Raw genomic sequence first — 20,162 nt, 5'->3', positions numbered from 1 at the left:
ACTGCTTTATGTAAATCAAGGTAATAAAAGTATTTCTGTGGTAGATTAAATAGAAGTCTATTTTACTGATCTCAGAATTTCAGAGCAAATAGATGGTTTTCTTTTCCATGCTGCTTCACAGAACTCACTTGGTATGTTACAAAAGCAAATTAACCCCAGGTTTCAGGGCACAAAACTCAAGCCTATCTGATAAGGTAGTTTAGTCCCCATCGTCATTCTCTTTCATCCTGGAAAAAGCTTAGGAGATAGTCTCCAGAGAGAGGGTAATGGTGGAGCAAATCTAAGCTAAAAATGGAACTGGCTTCACTGAGCTCTCCCTCTCTGCCCATTAGCTGCATGGTCAATTACCATAAAGCAAAGAATAGGGTTGCCTTCCCTCATAAACCAGAGCACACACCAACACGATTCAATAAATACAATTCTCTGTCCTCATTTATGTTGCCAATCTGGTGAGGAGAATTCTGAAAATAGCAGTTAATGCTTAATACTTTGCATCGTGATGCCAGAAAAACACAATCTGGTTGCCTGCAATATTTTATTGCTTTTCTCATGTTTTCTGAGTTAATCCCTGATGGAGATCTCATAATTCACTGCTGGAAAAGGAGAAGAAGGACTTGGACAAACTTCATCATATCCACTTTACAAATGAAGAGCCTATGAAGAGCTTGACTCTCATGCTTCTACTTGGTTTTATTTGGATTCAAAGAGTTTTGGACAAGCACTCCCACATGTCATCCTATCTCTAATGCTTAATACAGAGGTATGTAGAACACTTTTCTGGAAATTATTCTATAAAACATGCTGCAATTTGAGTGTTCTGAAAACTCATCTTAAGGACTTTATCATTATACTGCAAAAGTCTGACTAAGCCTCCCTTTCTTCATTCCATTTATTTGCTTATAGTGCTACTTTGCATATGTTTGTTACCTCTATGGAAAACTAAAACTTTGGAGCACAGCAGTCCTTGGTTCTAATCCTCAATCTGCTATGTACTAGATCAGGAAAAGAAGTCCTCTGAGCTTCCTAACTTGTGTTTTGCCGAGTCAATCTTTCATGAAATGAGCGGGGAGAGGGGAATGACAAACTTTCCTCTCTATTCTAAACCAGATTGCAATGTTGTGTGAATAATTTATTCCTTTTTTAAATAATTTTTTTAAAAATTTTGTTTATTTATTCATTAGAGACACCTAGCACAAAAGAGAGAGGCAGAGACACAGGCAGAGGGAGAAGCAGGCTCCACGCAGGGAGCCGGACGCGGGACTCAGTCCCCGGTCTCCAGGATCACAACCTGGGCTGAAGGTGGCGCTAAACTGTTGAGCCCCTAGGTTGCCCTGAATAAATTATTCCTACTATTTATCCTCACACTCTAGTAGCAAGACAGTTCAGTGTAGTACGTACAAGCTTTCCACAGAGGCATGATAACTTGAGGACACTTAGACCCCAACAGTTTTTACTTTACATGGAAAACAGAAAAAGCCCATGTTGCAAATTAAATTGCTTTCCAAAAAATAATAAATAAATAAATAAAAAATAAACTGCTTTCCAAAACCACTGAACAGCTGGCTAAGTTTTCAGTGACTTTGTGGTAGGATCAGAATGACAAGTCTTGTCATCTTTCTTTCTTTTTTTTCTTTTAAGATGTATTTATTTTAGAGAGAGAGCAGGCACATGAGGTGGGTGGAGGAACTGAGGCGGTGAGAGAAGCAGGCTCCCCAGGTGAGTGCAAAGCTCTATGTGGGGCTCAAACTCATACCCCTGAGACTGGACTCGAACTCATGACCCTGAGATCAGGACCTGAGCCAAAATCAAGAGGCAGATGCTCAACCAACTGAGCTACTCAGGTGCCCCTCTTATCACCTTTCTTATTTCAATGCTCTCTCCACCATCACAATTTCAAAAAAGGTTTCCAAGATTTTGTCGAACCTCATCATTCTGAATCCCCACAGGACAGTCACAGAGTGAGAAAATCCAGTATTTAGCCAGGGATGTAACATCAACTGATACACAGGCAAGCAGATGGTAATAGTTTATATTTATCTCAGCAAAATAAAGGAAAATATTCTGAGCAACATATAGATAAATGCTCTATGGGTCAAAACAGCCCCCTTTAAACTGCTGCTTTTTAAAAAGCCTAATTGGCTTTTTAAAGCCAATGTAGTTGATTACCTTTGTGTCTCACATTGTTTAAATATGTTCTATGTTGACCAAGGGAATGAATACTTGTTCCTCAAAATGAGAGTAATGTCCTCTGAAAATGCTGCAAGAAGAATCACACCCAGGAGCAGAGACACGGGTTGTGAGGTCTTCTGAGGCTTCAGCCATGACTAGGAATCTCTGGCTCTGTGTCAGTGTCCTCCCTGCTAGGATTTCAGAGACACAGAGGACTTCTTCATTGTTTCCATTGCTAATAAATTCTTCCAATCTAATGTTAGCGGAAAGAATAACGATTCAAATTACTGAACTTTTTAAGATACAAAATGATATTTCAATTTTTTAAAAAGAAAGCCCTCTCTTCTAGAATGGATATATTTCAAGGTTACCAGGAGTTTGAAACGGAACAAAATTTGCCCCCAAAATGAGCAAAGCAGAACGTGCGAATTAGGTGAATCACAATCTCCCAAGCACTTTTGTTCTCCTGTGTGGCCCTCTGGCTCACCATCCTTACCCCATCCTGCCTTCTCCAGTATTTTACTACTCCTTCCTCATGTCCTTACTGCTGAGGACAATGGAGAGACGCTGTCTGTGACAGTACACATCAACCAATGCATTCTATCAATTATAACAGAAACACATTTATTACTTTCATAGTTACTGTATCTCAGAGTGAAAGGGTGAGAAGTGCATTGGACTCCCCTCTCTGCTATCATCCTCAGTGATGACTTCCGGGAGAGGCAGTGTTTCCGCTGAGTTTTGGGAGAGAATTCAAGATGGTCAGGAAAGTCCATTGGTCTGGGCTAGAGGAGAAAACACATGCAGCGCCCTCAGAGAGACACCTCCTAAAGAACAGACAGACATTTACTCTTAAGTCTTATAGTTGGGGAGGCCTTCTAATCTGATCATCCAAACAAGAACACTTCTGAGAACGGAAGGGTTCTCTTAGCAATCTTGCCGGTACAGAAACCTCAGCAATAGCCCTCAGTACACAAGGCCATAAGCTGTCCTTAATTATAGGGACCTGAGGTAATTTTTTTCAACACTTGAGTAACTCAAGGAAATTGTGAAGTCATGAAATCTCTACTGATTCCATTTGCCCTCTTTCAGAATTCCTATAATCAGGAGCAATTTATTTATTTATTTATTTATTTATTTATTTATTTATTTATTTATTTTTGCCAATAAGATGCCCACTATCCCTATACTCAGCCTTTAGAAAATCTTCATATAGAGCCTGAATTCAGACTCAGCTTTAAGGATCTACTAATAAATAAAAGATTCAATTCATTTAAGACATTTTTAATGGTATTAAAGTCTAAAGCAATGTTGGTCCTTATACTAAAACCAGAGTGTGAGACATTTAAAGTTATTATATAACACAACAATTTTTATTAATAAAAGGTATTAATATACTTGTTTACTAAAAATTAGAATGAACAGGAGTAAAGATAAATATTAAAGTCTGATTTACTTTCTCTCCATTCTCACTCACCAGAGGTAACAGTGATGATATAACTAATGACTTTATTTAGTAGAGACTTGAATGCAAGTTTGTCTGGCTGCAAACTCCATGTTATTGTCTTTTTATTCTGATTCTGTGAGGTGTTAAAAGGAAATAGAGATTTTTTAAAAATATGTCTGATGACTTGCTAGAGCCTACTTACATAGTTTTAGGGGATGGTCTGAATAATTTTAACTATTTCAGTGATAAGGCTATCTCGATGGCATTGAGGAGAAATTAGAATGCAAAGATAGGATGGAAGGAATTATAACCAAATCTTTGTAAAAATAGTTATTGAGGTGGAAACAAAGATTAACAAAAATGACCAAAAAATCAAAGAACACATTTTATTTAAGTTGTTAAAATCGGGTATTTATTCTTAAATTTTGGCCTTATTTTCTTTTCTTTTTTTTTTAAGTAGACTCTGCACCTGCAGAGCCCAATGTGGGGCTTGAACTCAGCATCCTAAGATCAAGACCTGAGCTGAGATCAAGAGTTGGAGGATTAACTGACTGAACTACCCAAGGTGCACCTGGGCTTTCACTTTGAAGTGCCTATACAGATATAGAAAGATTAAATTGTAGAAATACCTAATCATGAATATCTCTAACTATATATTTTTCACATTTCAAGCAATCTCTATTCTGTAAATATCTTCAAACATATAGTAAAGTGATTGTAAATAGTTGAAATAGTCAGTAAATATGGGTTCATTGACTTCCTGAATTTTCGTGTTTCAGGAAACGAAGAGTTGAAGCATTGATCATGAATTGGGTAAATAAGAGTTCATCCTCTTAAGTTTCTCAGATCAACCATGGCTAAAGCTCCCACTCTTTGTGGTCTTCTTCATTTCTTACACAGTGACTATCTTTGGGAATCTGACCATTATTCTAGTGTCATGGCTGGACCCCAAACTCCATACCCCCATATACTTATTTCTTGCCAATCTGTCACTCCTGGACCTTAGCTACACCACAAGTACAGTTCCATAGATGCTGGTAAATTTATACAGCACTAGAAAGGGAATTAGTTTTGGTAGGTGTGGCCCAACTCTTCATGTTTCTAGCTTTGGGGGCCACTAAATGTGTTCTGGTGGCTGTCATGTCCTTTGATAGGTTTGTGGCTATCTGTCAGCCTCTCCATTATTCAGTTATCATGCACCAAAGGCTGTGCCTCCAGCTGGCAGAGGCAGCTGATCACTTTCTCTGTGAAGTCCCTGCTCTGCTCAAGTTGTCCTGTGTAGATACGACAGTAAATGAGGGTGAACTATTCTTTGTAACTGTGTTATTCCATCTGATACCCCTGACGCTCATCCTTTATCATATGCTTTTATTGCACGAGTAGTGTTGAGAATCCAGTCTGCTGAAGGTAGACAAAAAGCATTTGGGACATGTGGTCCCCATCTGATTGTGGTGTCACTGTTCTATGGTACGGCTATCTCCATGTACCTGCAACCACCATCACTCCAAGGACCAGGAAGAGATGGTGTCCCGCTTCTAAGGGATCATTGCACCCATGCTGAATCCCCTTATCTACACACTTAGGAATAAAGAGGCCTTTAAAAGGTTAATTGCCAGAGTCTTCTTAATCAAGAAATAAGGGATAAACAAATGATAAGCTTTGTAAGCCCTTAATATTTACTTGGCTTACTAATTTACTTCTCTTCAAGTTGCCCTGTTTTCGGTATTCCTACACAGACACTATATGATGATCTTCCTCAAATAAAATGTCCTTGACAGAAAGTTACAATAGTGTTCTGTTGCCTAAACACACTCATTGAACTAGACTTCCAGTTGACCAGAAACTGTGTAACTTCAACTTCTTCAAACTTTACATTAATATTTGTGTAATTTGGTGAACTAGGCCTTTCTGAGAATGTGGTAAACGCCAGAAATCCTTGCTGTGGAAGTATCACAAGTACACACAAACTATTTTTTTCTACATAGTTAAAGGACGTTTACTGAAACCCCCCAAAACAAGACTTTAAAGTTGGATCTGAGGCTCACAACCCTATCTTTAAATTTTCACTACCATTCCTGCACCAACATAATAAAAATAACAATAATTTTTCTTCTGGAATTGCACCCAGACTTCCATTCACTTGCTATGTTTCTATATTTATAGAAACAATGAATGGAAACATATGAATGGAAAACATATGTTTTCCTCCTAAATGAAACCATCCATTTTTTATTTCCTTTATAGATCAAAAATCCTAGGTATTGTCAGGCCTAGTTAATTTTTACTTCTTTGAAAACTTTTTTTCAAAATTCTCCCAATTATCAATACTATTATTATCTCTTTTTCCTGTATATGTTTTTATTGGAGTTCAATTTGCCAACATATAGCATAACACCAGTGCCCATCCCATCAAGTGCCCTCCTCAGTGCCCGTCACCCAGTCACACCATCCCCCTGCCCACTTCCCTTTCCACTACCTCTTGTTCATTTCCCAGAGTTAGGAGTCTCTCATGTTCTGTCACCCTCACTGATATTTCCCACTCATTTTCTCTCCTTTCACTTTTATTTCCTTTCACTATTTTTTATATTCCCCAAATGAATGAGACCATATAATATTTGTCCTTCTCCGATTGACTTACTTCACTCAGCATAATACCCTCCAGTTCCATCCACGTCGAAGCAAATGGTGGGTATTTGGCATTTCTAATGGTGGAGTAATATTCCATTGTGTATATATATATAGACCACATCGTTTTTATCCATTCATTTTGCAAGGGACTCCGAGGCTCCTTCCACAGTTTGGCTATTGTGGACATTGCTGCTATAAACATCGGGGTGCAGGTGTCCTGCCATTTTACTGCATCTGTATCTTTGGGGTAAAGCCCCAGCAGTGCAATTGCTGGGTCGTAGGGCAGATCTATTTTTAACTCTTTGAGGAACCTCCACACAGTTTTCCAGAGTGACTGTACCAGTTCACATTCCCACCAACAGTGCAAGAGGGCTCCCCTTTCTCCACATCCTCTCCAACATTTGTTGTTTCCTGTCTTGTTAATTTTCCCCATTTTCACTGGTATGAGGTGGGATCTCATTGTGGTTTTGATTTGTATTTCCCTGATGGCAAGTGATGTGGAGCATTTGTCATGTGCTTGTTGGCCATGTCTATGTCTTCCTCTGTGAGATTTCTGTTCATGTCTTTTGCCTATTTCATGATTGGATGATTTGTTTCTTTGCTGTGGAGTTTAATAAGTTCTTTATAGATCTTGAATACTAGCCCTTTATCTGATACGTCATTTGCAAATATCTCCTCCAATTCTGTAGGTTGTCTTTTAGTCTTGTTGACTGTTTCCTCTGCTGTGCAGAAGCTCTTTATCTGGATTAGGTTCCAATAATTCATTTTTGCTTTTGTTTCCCTTCCCTTCATAGATTTATCTTGCAAGAAGTTGCTGTGGCCAAGTTCAAAAAGGGTGTTGCCTGTGTTCTCCTCTAGGATTTTGATGGATTCTTGTCTCATCTTTAGATTGTTCATCTGTTTTGAGTTTATCTCTGTGTATGGTGTAAAGGAATGGTCTAGTTTCATTCTTCTGCACGTGGCTGACCAATTTTCCCAGCACCATTTATTGAAGAGACTGTCCTTTTTCTAGTGGATAGTCTTTCCTGTTTTGTCAAATATTAGTTGATAGAGTTGAGGCCCCATTTCTGGCCCTCTTCTGTCCCATTGATCTATGTGTCCTTTTTTGTGCCAGTACCACACTGTCTTGATGATCACAGCTTTGTAGTACAACTTGAAATCCGGCATTGTGATAACCCCGGCTCTGGTTTTCTTTTCCAGTATTCCCCTGGCTATTCGGGGTCTTTTCTGATTCCACACAAATCTTAAGATGATTTGTTCCAACTCTGAAGAAAGTCCATGGTATTTTGATAGGGATTGCATCGAATGTGTAAATTGTGAATAATTTTCACAATATTAATTCTTCCAATCCATGAGCATGGAATATTTTTCCATCTCTTTGTGTTTTCTTCAATTTCTTTCAGAAGTGTTCTGTAGTTTCTAGGGCATAGATCCTTTACCTCTTTGGTAAGGTTTACTCCTGCATATCTTATGCTTTTGGGTGCAATTTCAAATGCGATTGATTCCTTATTTCTCTTTCTTCAGTTTCATTGTTAGTGTATAGAAATGCCACTGATTTCTGGGCATTGATTTTGTATCCTGCCACACTGCCGAATTGCTGTATGAGTTCTAGCAATCTTGGGGTGGAGTCTTTTGAGTTTTCTAGGTACAGGATCATGTCATCAGTGAAGAGGGAGAGTTTGAGTTCTTCTTTGCCAATTTGGATGATTTTATTTCTTTTCGTTGTCTGATTGCTGAGGCTAGGACTTCTAGTACTATGTTGAATAGCAGTGGTGACAGTGGATATCCCTGTCTTCTTGATCTTAGGGGAAAGGCTCTCAGTGTTTCCCCACTGAGAATGATATTTGCTGTAGGCTTTTCATAGATGGCTTTTAAGATGCTGAGGAATGTTCCCTCTATTCCTACACTCTGAAGAGTTTTGATCAGGAATGGATGCTGTATTTTGTCAAATGTTTTCTCTGCATCTATTGAGAGGACCATATGATTCTTGTTTTTTCACTTGTTGATATGATTTATCATGGTGATTGCTTTACAAGTGTTGAACCAGCCTTGTGTCCCAGGGATAAATCCCACTTGGTCATGGTGAATAATCTTAATGTACTGTTGGATCCTATTGGCTAGTAACTTGTTGAGAATTTTTACATCTGTGTTCATTGTTCATCAGGGATATTGGTCTCATAATTCTCCCTTTTGGTGGGGTCTTTGTCTGGTTTTGGAATTAAGGCGATGCTGGCCTCATAAAATGAGTTTGGAGGTATTCCCTCCCTTTCTATCTTTCAGAACAGCTTTAGTAGAATAGGTATTGTTTCTTCTTTAAACATTTGATAGAATTTCCCTGGGAAGCCATCTGGCCCTGGACTTTTGTGTCTTGGGAGATTTTTGATGACTGCCTCAATTTCCTCCCTGGTTATTGGCCTGTTTGGGTTTGTATTTCTTCCTGTTCCAGTTTTGATAGTTTGTGGTTTTCCAAATATGCGTCCATTTCTTCTAGACTGCCTAATTTATTGGTGTATAGGTGCTCATAATGTGTTTTTTAAATCGTTTGTATTTCCTTGGTATTGGTTATGATCTCTCCTTTTTAATTCGTGATTTAATTACTTTGAGTCTTTTTCCTTTTGTTTTTAATAAGACTGGCTAATGGTTTATCTATCTTATTAATTTCTTCAAAGAACCAACTCCTGGTTTTGTTGATCTGTTCTACAGTTCTTCTGGTCTCTATTTCATGGATTTCTGCTCGAATTCTTATCAACTCTCTTCTTCTGCTTGGTGTAGATTTTATTTGCTGTTCATTCTCCAGTTCCTTTAGATGCAAGGTTAGCTTGTGTATTTGAGTTTTTTCCAATTTTTTGAGGGATGCTTGTATTGCCATGTCCCAAACTTTTGCTCTATCCCAAAGATTTTGAACGGTTGTATCCTCATTTTCATTAGTTTCCATGAATCTTTTTAATTCTTCTCTAATTTCCTGGTTGACCCTTTCATCTTTTAGCAAGATGCTCTTTAACCTCCACCTGTTTTTGTTTCTTCCAAATTTCTTCTTGGGATTGAGTTCAAGCTTCAAAGCATTATGGTGTGAAAATATGCAGGGGACAATCCCAGTCCTTTGGTATCAGTTGAGATCTGATTTGTGATCTGGTATGTGGTCTATTCCAGAAAAAGTTCCATGTGCACTTGAGAAGAATGTGTATTCAGTTGCTTTTGGATGTAAAGTTCTGTAAATATCTGTGAAATCCATCTGGTCCAGTGTATCATTTAAAGCTGTTGTTTCGGGCAGTCCCAGTGGCCCAGCGGTTTAGCACCACCTTCAGCCCAGGGCATGACACTGGAGACCCAGGATCGAGTCCCACATCAGGCTCCCTGCATGGAGCCTTCTTCTCCCTCTGCCTGTTTCTCTGCCTCTCTCTCTGTGCCTCTCATGAATAAATAAATAAAATCTGGAAAAAAAAAAAAAAAGCTCTTGTTTCTTTGGAGATGTTGTGCTTAGGACATCTGTCATTTGCAGAAAGTGCTGTGTTGAAGTCCCCCAGTATTAGCGTATTATTATCTAAGTATGTCTTTACTTTCCAGGTTTCCAGGTTTTTGGTTATTAATTGATTGATATACTTGGCAGCTCCCACATTAGGGGCATAAATATTCATGATTATTAAGTCCTCTTGTTGGATAGATCCTTTAAGTATGATATAGTGTCCCTCTTCATGTCTTACTACAGTCTTTGGGATAGACTTTAATTTATCTGATATGAGGATTGCTGCCCCAGCTTTCTTTTGAGGACCATTTGAATGGTAAATGTTCTCCACCCCTTCATTTTCAGGCTGTAGGTGTCCTTAGGTTTAAAATGAGTCTCTTGTAGACAGCAAATAGATGGGTCTTGGTTTTTTATCCAGTCTGAAACCCTGCGTCTTTTTATGGGCTCATTTAGCCTATTCACATTCAGAGTTACTACTGAAAGATATGAAGATAGTGTCATCATAATCCCTGTTCAGTCCGTTTTTTTGTGGATTATTTCTTTGGGCTTCCTCTTTTTCTTTTTTAAGATTTTATTTATTTATTCATGACAGACAGAGAGAGACAGAGAGACAGAGAGACAGGCAGAGACACGGGCAGAGGGAGAGGGAGAGAAGCAGGCTCCATGCAGGAAGCCTGACGTGGGACTCAATCCCAGGTCTCCATGATCATGCCCTGGACCAAAGGCGGCACCAAACCACTGAGCCACCAGGGCTGCCCTGGGCTTCCTCTTTCTCGTACAGTCCCCCTTAATATTTCTTGCAGAGCTGGTTTGGTGGTCACATATTCTTTCAGTTTCAGTTTCTGCCTCATTCTGAATAAGAGCTTTCCTGGATAAAGTATTCTTGGCTACATGTTCTTCTCATTTAGTACCCTGAATATATCCTGCCAGCCCTTTCTGGCCTGCCAGGTCTCTGTGGAGAGGTCTGCTGTTAATCTAATATTTCTCCCTATATAAGTTAGGGATCTCTTTCTCTTGCTGTTTTAAGGAATTTCTCTTTATCTTTGGAATTTGCAGGTTTCACTATTAAATGTTGAGGTGTTGAACAGTTTTTATTGATTTTAGGTGGGGACCTCTCTATATCCTGGATCTGAATGCCTGTTTCCCTACCCACATTAGGGAAGTTGTCAGCTATGATTTGTTCAAATATGCTTTGTGGCCCTCTGTCCCTCTCAGTGCCCTGTGGAACCCCAATTATATGTAGATTTTTCCTTCTGAGGCTGCCATTTATTTCCCTTATCCTTTCCTCATGGTCTTTTAATTGTTTTCCTCTTTTTTCCTCAGCTTCCTTCCTTGCCATCAACTTGTCTTCTATGTCACTCACTCTTTCTTCTACTTCATTAACCCTCATCGTTAGGACCTCCAGTTTGGATTGCATCTCATTTAATTGATCTTTAATTCCAGCCTCATTACATCTAAATTCTGCAATCATGAAGTCTCTTGATTCCTTTATGCTTTTTTCCAGAGCCACCAGTAGCTTTATAATTGTGTTTCTGAATTGGCTTTCTGACATTGAATTGTAATCCTAACTCTCTAACTCTGTGACAGAGAGTACTGTTTCTGATTCTTTCTTTTGTGGTGAGTTCTTCTTTCTAGTCATTTTTCTCAGTGCAGAGTGGCTGTATGAGTAGGTTGCATCAAGACTATCAACCACGACCTAAGTAAATTTCAACCTAGAGGATTCTGTTGAGGTCAGAGACCAGAAATTGAAAACAAAGATCAGAACAAAATAAAACAAAAGGACCACTAAAGTGAAAAACAAATTTAAAACAAACAAATTTTATTAAACAATAAAATAAACAAATTTTATTAAAAATATAAAACAACAAATTTTATTTAAAAAATAAAACAAACAAATTTTATTAAAAAATAAAAGTCCAGGAATCCTAAAGAAGAAGAGGGGGGAAAAAAAAGGAAAAAAAAAGGAGAAGAAAAGAAAAAAAGGGGGGGGGTACTGCGAGATGGTGGTGGTGAAGAAGTTGTAGTGGAGGGAGAAAGTAGTCTACCCGAGGGGCTCTAGAGGGTGATCCTCTTGTTTCTGAGTATATTAAGTTCTGTATATTGAAGATGCTCAGTCCCAAATTTATATAAACCAGAAATACTTGTAGAAGCCCCAACATTGACCACCAAAACATAAATGAGATAAAAGAGGAGGGCAGAATGGGAATGAGGAATCTCACAGAATGAACTTGCATGGTATACCACTTGGTTCTGGGTGCATGCTGGTCATGTTTTAGAAGGTATTAACTTCTGCCATTGTAGAACAAAATGAGGCATAGAAAACAAAAAACACAAAACAAACAAAAAACATATCTTGTATATCTCCCAAAATTAAGTTGAGTATGTTGAAGGGAATCTAGAAGTGAAAAATATATTTCGGACCTGTAGAAATATGAAAGTCAAAAAGGAAGAATCTTAAAAATGAAGAGGTGGTAAAATACTGTAGTTAAGGTGGGAAAAGAGAAAAAAATTGGAAATTTACAGTCTGATATAAAAACGAGTTGTACTGGAAAAAGGAAGGAAAAAAACAGGAGGGGTACCCTCTGGTTCTATATACTGTAAGTCCCTCGACTTCCCCTGGAGCTTTCCAGCGGTGCTCGGTCAAGAAGTTGCTCTTCCCCAGTTCCTTCCAACTGGCCTTCTGGGGGAGGGACCTGCTGTGCTGATTCTCAGGTGTGTGCACCTGGGGGAGCTGCCCTCCCCCCCGCCGCTGCCGGACTCAGTGGGAGCTGTTTATCCTGTGAGGCCTCTGTTCCCTGGTGGCCCCATCTGTCTCAGGCACAGGGTGACACAAGGAGGAACACCACCACTCCGGGCGGCCAGCTGTCCAGCTCTGGAGTCAGCTTCTGCAGTAACTACCGCAGTCTCCCAGTCCGCAGGGGCCTAGATGCTGCAGGGGCAGGGGGTGCTGATCTGTATAGCCCGCAGGGCCCTGGGCAGCAGGAGAGTCCTCGCTTTCCTGTGCCCTCCCCGTCTCTGCCTGTCCCGGGGGGATCGCAGGATTGCCGACTGTTTCCCCGGCACCCTGGGATCCAGGGCCTGTGCTGTTGGAATCGCTCCCAGCTGTAGCTCCCGAAGGCAGCAGGGCGCAGCCCCCTCCTCCTGGAGCCGCCACCTGAGCTTCTCCCGAGGCCCCGCCCGGTGCACGCTGCGGCCCTTTACCGAGATCCCCCCGGGTCTGTGGTGCGCTTTCCCCCGGGGGGCGCGCTTCCTCTGTTAGTGACCCTGGGAACCTGGAGGCTCCACTGCCCCTCCTGCGATTCGGCTTGAATTCCTTGCTAAGCACCTTTCCATCCAGGAAGAATCCGGTGCGAATTTTTAAAGTTCCGGCTTCTCCGGGACTGGGCTTTCCTGTCCCAGAGGCTTTCACTGCCTGGTCTTAGCCCAGCTCCTCATGGGGTCCCTCCCCCACTTGATTCTTTTTTCTGTTTTTTCTGCCTTCCTACCTTGTTAAAAGCGAAAACCCTTCTGTCTGTAGCGTTCCAGCTGTTCTCTCTTTAAATCTCAGGTCGAATTCATAGGTTTTCAGGATGATTTGAAGGTTATCTAAGTAAGTTGGTGGGGACAGGTGCTTTGGAGACCCTACTCCTCCGCCACCATCATGTCCCACCCTTCTATTATTATCTCTTAAACCCCAAAACACTTACAGCCTAGATTTTAAAATAGCATGCCGTGTGGTGATTTTAATGATTTCTTATTTCATACACTTTGCACAATAACCATCTCATTGCATGTTCATCATATCTCCTTGAGACGTTCATCCATGTGCCAGGGAAGTAGCATGTGCTTACATTTTTAATTGGGTTTCTTGGTGGTTGAGTGATTCATTTACATTATAGTTATTTAATTATGTTGCTTTTCTCCTTGTTTTCTTCCACCAATACATTATACATATGAGGAATACAGTAACTGAAAAATACATTTGTTTGTTTCTTCTTAAAACTTGCAGTAACAGCATATATTTTTGCCATAATATAATGCTAACTGATGAAAGAAATAAACCTGCATTATTGGCAAGTTCCAATTTCAGTTCTCTCTTTTCTATTAGAAATAAATATCATTAAAAGAGTAAATAGGGATCCCTGGGTGGCGCAGCGGTTTGGCGCTTGCCTTTGGCCCAGGGCGAGATCCTGGAGACCCAGGATCGAATCCCACGTCGGGCTCCCGGTGCATGGAGCCTGCTTCTCCCTCTGCCTGTGTCTCTGCCTCTCTCTCTCTCTCTCTCTCTCTCTGTGACTATCATAAATAAAAAAAAAAAAATTAAAAAAAAAAAAAAAAAAAAAAAAAAGAGTAAATGGAAGCAAAATACTAATAGAGTATATTGAACACATAATACTTTCCTCAGTGAAAATGAATTCATGCAAAAGGTCCTAATAAATGATATGCCAAATAACTAGAAGCAAATATGTGTTTCAAAGCCAATGTCAGTGAAACTTGATAAATTATAAGGACATAGAAAAGAAATCAAAATTGAAATTTGATTTTGTCCTGTCATATAATTTTGTACTGGTAGAAAATGATTTATAGGGAAATTCCATAAGCTATTATTAAAAATATATATAACTCTTTATGTGTATTCATTTAGAATATGGATTTAATTAGAATTAAACGTATTAAACTAACTTCATCTCCTGTTTTTTGTTTGTTTGTTTGTTTTTGGTTTTACAATTCTGAGAAATTAATTTTGTAATCCCAACCATTTTTAAGGAAAATGTAGTTTGGGGTTTTTTGTTTTCTTTTTTATTTGAGTATAGTTGACACACAATGTTACACTAGTTTCAGGTGTACAACTTAGTGATTTGACAAGTGTATACATTATGTTATGTTCACCATAAAGTAGCTGCCATCTGTCCCAGTACATGATTATTATAGTAGCACTGACTGTAGTCCTTATTCTCTACTCTTTATTCCCCTGACTTACTCTATAACTGGAAGCCTGTATCTCCTACTCCCCTTCTCCCATTTTGCCCAACCCCCAACCCTCCCCTCTGGAAACCACCAGTTTATTCTCTGTATTTATTATTCTGATTCTGCTTTTTATTTGTTTATTTACTTTTTAAGATTCCATTTATGAATGGAATCATATGGTATTTGTCTTTCTCAGTCTGATTTATTTCATCTAGCATAAATACCCTCTAAGTCCCTCCATTTTGTCTCAAATGGCATGATCTCATCTTTTTATGACTGTGTAATATTCCATTGTGTATATGTATCACATTTTCCTATCCATTCATCTACTGATACACACTTAGGTTGCTTCCATGTCTTGGTTGTTGTAAATAATGTTTCAATAAACATAAGGGTGCATATATCTTTTTGAGTCAGTGTTTTCATTTTCCCTGTGTAAATACCCAACAGTGGCATTATTGAATCATACAGTATTTCTAACTTTTTGAGGAACTCCCATACTGTTTTCCAGAGTGGTTGCATCAATTTACATTTCCCGCAACAGTGCACAAGTGTTCCTTTTTCTCCACAACCTTACCAACACTTCTTATTTCTTGTCTCCTGGATTTTAGCCATTCTGACAGGCATGAGGTGGTATCTCATTGTGGGTTTGATTTGCATTTTCCTGAGGATTAGTGATGTTGAGCATCTTTTCATATGTCTGTTAATCGACTGGATGTCTTCTTTGGAGAAATGTCTATTCAGATCCTCTGCCCATTTTTAAATTGAATTATTGCATTCTTCCCAGTGACCCTTGTTACTCATGTATCTGTTCTCTGGTGCCAATCAAATGTATAAAAAGGAGAGAGATAACATTAGCCCAAATAAGGATCAAAATTCACCATTGTATTTGGCAAATTGGAGGCAATTTGGAGCATTGACAAAAACGGTTTCTGTATAGCAGTGGGGTCCAATTCCAGACTACAGGTTTTTTTTCATTTGAGATTTGTAACTTTATTACGTATAAATTATATCTCAATAAAATATATATCCAATTATAAAATATTTTTAAGCTTTATTTCTCAAATATAATGAATCGCTTTAAAAACATTTTTCTTTGTTCTTTTTTGTTCCTTTCTTATATTTAAATTCAATTAATTGACATTGTATTGTAATGTATTACTAGTTTCAGAGGTAGAGTTTGGTGATTCATCAGTCTTATGTAACATCCAGTGCTCATCACATCATGTACCCTCCTTCATGCCCATCACCCAGTTAATCCATTCCCTCCCTTCTCCCCTCCAGCAATTCTGTTTGTTTCCTATGATTAAGAGTCTTATGGTTTGTCTCCCTCTGATTTCGTCTTGTTTTTTTCCTCTCTTCCCCTATGATCCTCTGTTTTGTTTCCTAAATTCCACAAATGAGTGAGATCATATGGTCATTGTCTTTCTCTGATTGACTTATTTCACTTGGCATAATACCCTTGAGTTCCACCACATTGTTGCATATGGAAAGATTTCATGTTTTCCTGGGGGCTGAGTAGCTTTCCACTGTGTATATGTACCATATCTTCTTGATCTGTTCATCTGTCAACGGACATCTGGGCTCTTTCCACAGTGGACATTGCTGCTATAAACATTGGGGTGTAGGTGCTCCTTCAGATCACTACATTTGTATCTTTGGAGTAAATACCCAGTAGTGCAATTGCTGGGTAGTTGGGTAGCTCTGTTTTCAACTTTTTGAGGAAACTCCATACCGTTTTCCTGAGTGGCTGTACCAGCTTGCATTCCCACCAACAGTGTAAGAGGGTTCCCCTTTCTAGGCATCCTCACTACAGTAGGTTTTAAAAAGAATGGTATAAATAGAGTTTGAGAAATTTTTCTGTGAAGAGGAATAAATTATATAAAAATGTACCTGGTGGGGAAAGTGGGGCTAAAGTTTTTTTTAAGGTGTTAGAATTAATGGTATATTGGTTTCTTCCTGGGAATGACATAGTAAAAAGTGAGAACTTGATGATATAGAAGGATGAGCAAATTTCTGGAGTTATACTCCTGAGCAGATGTGGCAGAATAGAACATAATGAACTCATGGAGGGGCTGGCTTTGCTTTGACAATTAGTGTTCATTTGCAGTTACAGGAAGGAGGGCATGACGTCAGCAGGTGTTAGAGGCAGTCACTAAAGAGAAATCTAAAGTTCTCTACTGATTGCCTTGATTTGTTTTTCAGGAAAACTACATGCAAAGTTCATAAACTATGAGAGTGAGAGTGAGCGAGGAGGTGTTGGTGGTTTGAGGAACTAGGAGATGTGCCAGTGGGAGGTACAGGATTAAGGAAGTAGGGCACAATCTCCCAGCAGCACTGAGGATTTACTTGAGGTAAATCATCAGTGTAGTTGTGGATTAGAAGCAAGATAGAGTTTTCTCCAGTCATACTGAACTACATTAAGAGAGGTAGGCAGTTGGTAGAGAGTTGAACATAACCAAAGTTTTGATATTGCAAATTTTGGTGAAGAAAGAAAGAGGACAGGAAGGAAGAAGAAAAAAAAAAGTAGACCAAAGGATTGGAGTGGTTGAAGGATAATTAGAAGTAGATTTCAAGACAAAGTCAGCTGGAAAAATAAGAGGTTTTGCTTATGAGGGAGATGTTTGAAACTGAGATTATAGAGAAGATTCAGTTGGTCAAACCAGAATTTCAAGCAGCACCCCACAAGTCAGTTCTTTTTCTACCGTTTACATGCAATCAATAATCAACCCATACCAAAACTTTCTTCACTTTCATTTAATGTCACATGAGATTCATCCATTTTGATTCGTTTTCTATACTGTGGTATATTCCTTTGTATGAGTGGACTGCCGTGTATTAATCTCCAACTGATATTCAGTTAGATGCTGTTCAATCGTCTGCTGTGACAAATAAAGCTGTTATCAACATTGTTGGATCTATCTCTTGGGCATAGGTGCAAGTTTTTCCATAGTTATGGAATTTCTGGGACTTTATATATGTGAGTCTTCAATTTTACTATACATATCATCTGTTTCCACTTACCATTTTTATTATTTAACTATATGTTATTTATTATTATTTAACTACATGTACATAGTTGTAAATAAACAGAAATATTTACTTATGGTAAATGGAGATGCATGAAGGTAAAAGACAATCAGATGTCACCATTTCTAATCTACTCTATCAAAAACTACCTGTGCTTTTTTTTTTAAGATTTTATTTATTTATTCATGAGAGACAGAGAGAGAGAGAGAGGCCGAGACACAGGCAGAGGGAGAAGCAGGCTCCATAAAGGTAGCCCGCCGTGGGACTCGATCCTGGGTCTCCAGGATCGGGCCCTGGGCTGAAGGCAGCGCTAAACTGCTGAGCCACCCAGGTTGCCCTACTTGTGCTTTTTTTGTTACCAAATGTTCATTGTAAAAGACAGCAAGTCTTCAACATATTATATTTACTATCACCTTATAGACTAATTGATATATTTACATATTATTTATTGAGTTACTATTACGTGCTAACACTTTGCTAGGCATTTGGAAGGAGGTGTGAATACAATGCCAAAGGAAAGAGAAATATGGTAGAATGGGAAAATAATGAGCAATTAACAACACAATAGAATCAATAAGCCAATGTTTATCTTTTTTTCTGTCTTGAATAGGATAATAACTTTGACACAATATTATAACTTCCTCATTTTTACCTTCCTTTGGATGTAGTCTCCTTAAGGGCAGATGCATAAAATTTATTCATACACCATGTGTCTTTCACAATGACTACAAATGTTTGATAAATAAAAGTTTATTGCATTCCCAGAGTAATCCTGCATTACAAGTTTTTATGGGAACTTAAATTATAGAACAACAGAAGAGTAATTATAGAACAACAAAAAAGTCATTGATAGAGAAAGCTCTCCTAGATACTCCTAGTAAATCTCTGCTCAACAAAATGCCATCCAGAAGTGAGGGGATGATTATTCCAGTTATGTTGGGAAAGTTGAGATTTGGTGTTTTGTTTGAAAGTTCAAGTGTGAATAACATTGTTAAGCAAATCCCCGGAGCTGCCGAGTAGCTCTGAGCAGCAACTGTACAACTAGGAACCCCACAGGGACAGGGGCTGACTCAGCTTAGCTCTCCACTGCAGACAGTTCTTGATTGTTTCTCCTCTAAGGCAGATAACCCTAGAGATTGCTCCATTCTGTGAATTATAATGAAACTCATTGGAAACTTTTTAATAGCTGCACACAGCATGGGGGAGAACATGACAATCAGTTCTTTTCTCCAAGAGCTGATCCCTGAAGGCCTAGAGATGAGATCATTGTCACCCTAGTCTAAGAATCTTTGTAATGAGCTCTCCAGGGTCTTGTTCTTCCTTCTAACTTTTATAAAAACTATAGAAGTTGAAAATTGCTCTCCCACCCGCTCTAGTTTTAAATGTTGTTCATGGACCTCATCATCCAGAATCCCTTAAGATTCTCCAGTTGTCCAGAGGGAATCACATGAGTAAATGTAGCCATATTTCAATTTTACCAGAAAGCAGAAATGGACTAAGAAAAACCGCTTTTTTCAACAGATTCAAACATTCTTCAGTTTTTCCAGTCTATAATTCAATCTTTCTTCCTCAACCCCTTTAGAACATAACTATCACAGTAAAAAAGTCACTTGCTCAGTGAAATAGTAGGCAGTTATAGTTTATTTTTGCTTAGAAGACAGGGAAAAGAGAAAAAAAACAAAAGACTAAAAACCCTGCATTTTCTTAGTTATTTAGATTCATCAGTTTTATGTTCCTGTAAAGACCTGTAAAATATTTATAAAAACAATGTATTATTATTGTCTGATTTCTTCCATACTTATTCATGTTATTACCCTGAAAAAAGAAGAAATTTGTGTTTTTAAAAAACTACTAGTTTGTACAAAAACACTTATGGTAATGCTATGTTTCCAGGTTCCATTTGAGCCCACAGAAGCAAAATGAAGTTTAATTTAGAGGGATCAGGCAAATATCCAGTAGAAACTGCTAGATTTTATCAACTGAATTATGATTTGGTCTCAGTGCTACAAATCATTTTTCTTGCTTTGATTTTGAAAAATATTTGTTTTCTCTACCTAAATGTCAACTTGTGAAAGAGGCAAAATAATTTATCTCCTACCAAATTTCAGGGTGCTGTAAGGAAATGATGGAGAGCTAAATGTAATTATACAGCTACATTACTGCGAGTCATAAATCTCAGCAGCTGGAGTGCCCTGGGTCTGTGTGATTCTGTGTCACAAAGATGGAATCACGAGGTCTGTAAAATGGGCATGCAGCCAATCACAATAATGTTCATGCTTTAGGAGTGAAATGCAAAGATACGTATTCTTTGTGAGGTTAAGATTGTTCTGGAGTCAAATCTAAATATTAAACTCAAGTTGAATTATTTTTATTCATTTCCAAAATTTTATTTGACGCTTTTAAATGTTTAAAAGAACATAACCATGATTATATGTTACATTTTTATGCAGTTATATAGTTACATGTTAACATTTTTTA

General features: G+C 38.5%; 1 protein-coding gene and 1 pseudogene across 1 annotated transcript in view; one reads left to right on the top strand and one right to left on the bottom strand.

Annotated features, from left to right (window-relative positions):
* Positions 1 to 20,162, bottom strand: part of H1-5 (H1.5 linker histone, cluster member) — a 291,143-nt gene that overhangs the window by 102,810 nt on the left and 168,171 nt on the right. The window lies entirely within an intron of this gene.
* On the top strand, positions 4,421 to 5,254 carry LOC112910298 (olfactory receptor 2B6-like; annotated as a pseudogene).

Source organism: Vulpes vulpes, chromosome 12, assembly GCF_048418805.1.
Source record: "Vulpes vulpes isolate BD-2025 chromosome 12, VulVul3, whole genome shotgun sequence".
Taxonomy (NCBI): Eukaryota; Metazoa; Chordata; class Mammalia; order Carnivora; family Canidae; genus Vulpes; species Vulpes vulpes.
The sequence above is the reverse complement of the archived record's forward strand: the minus strand, read 5'-3'. Positions and strand labels throughout refer to the sequence as shown.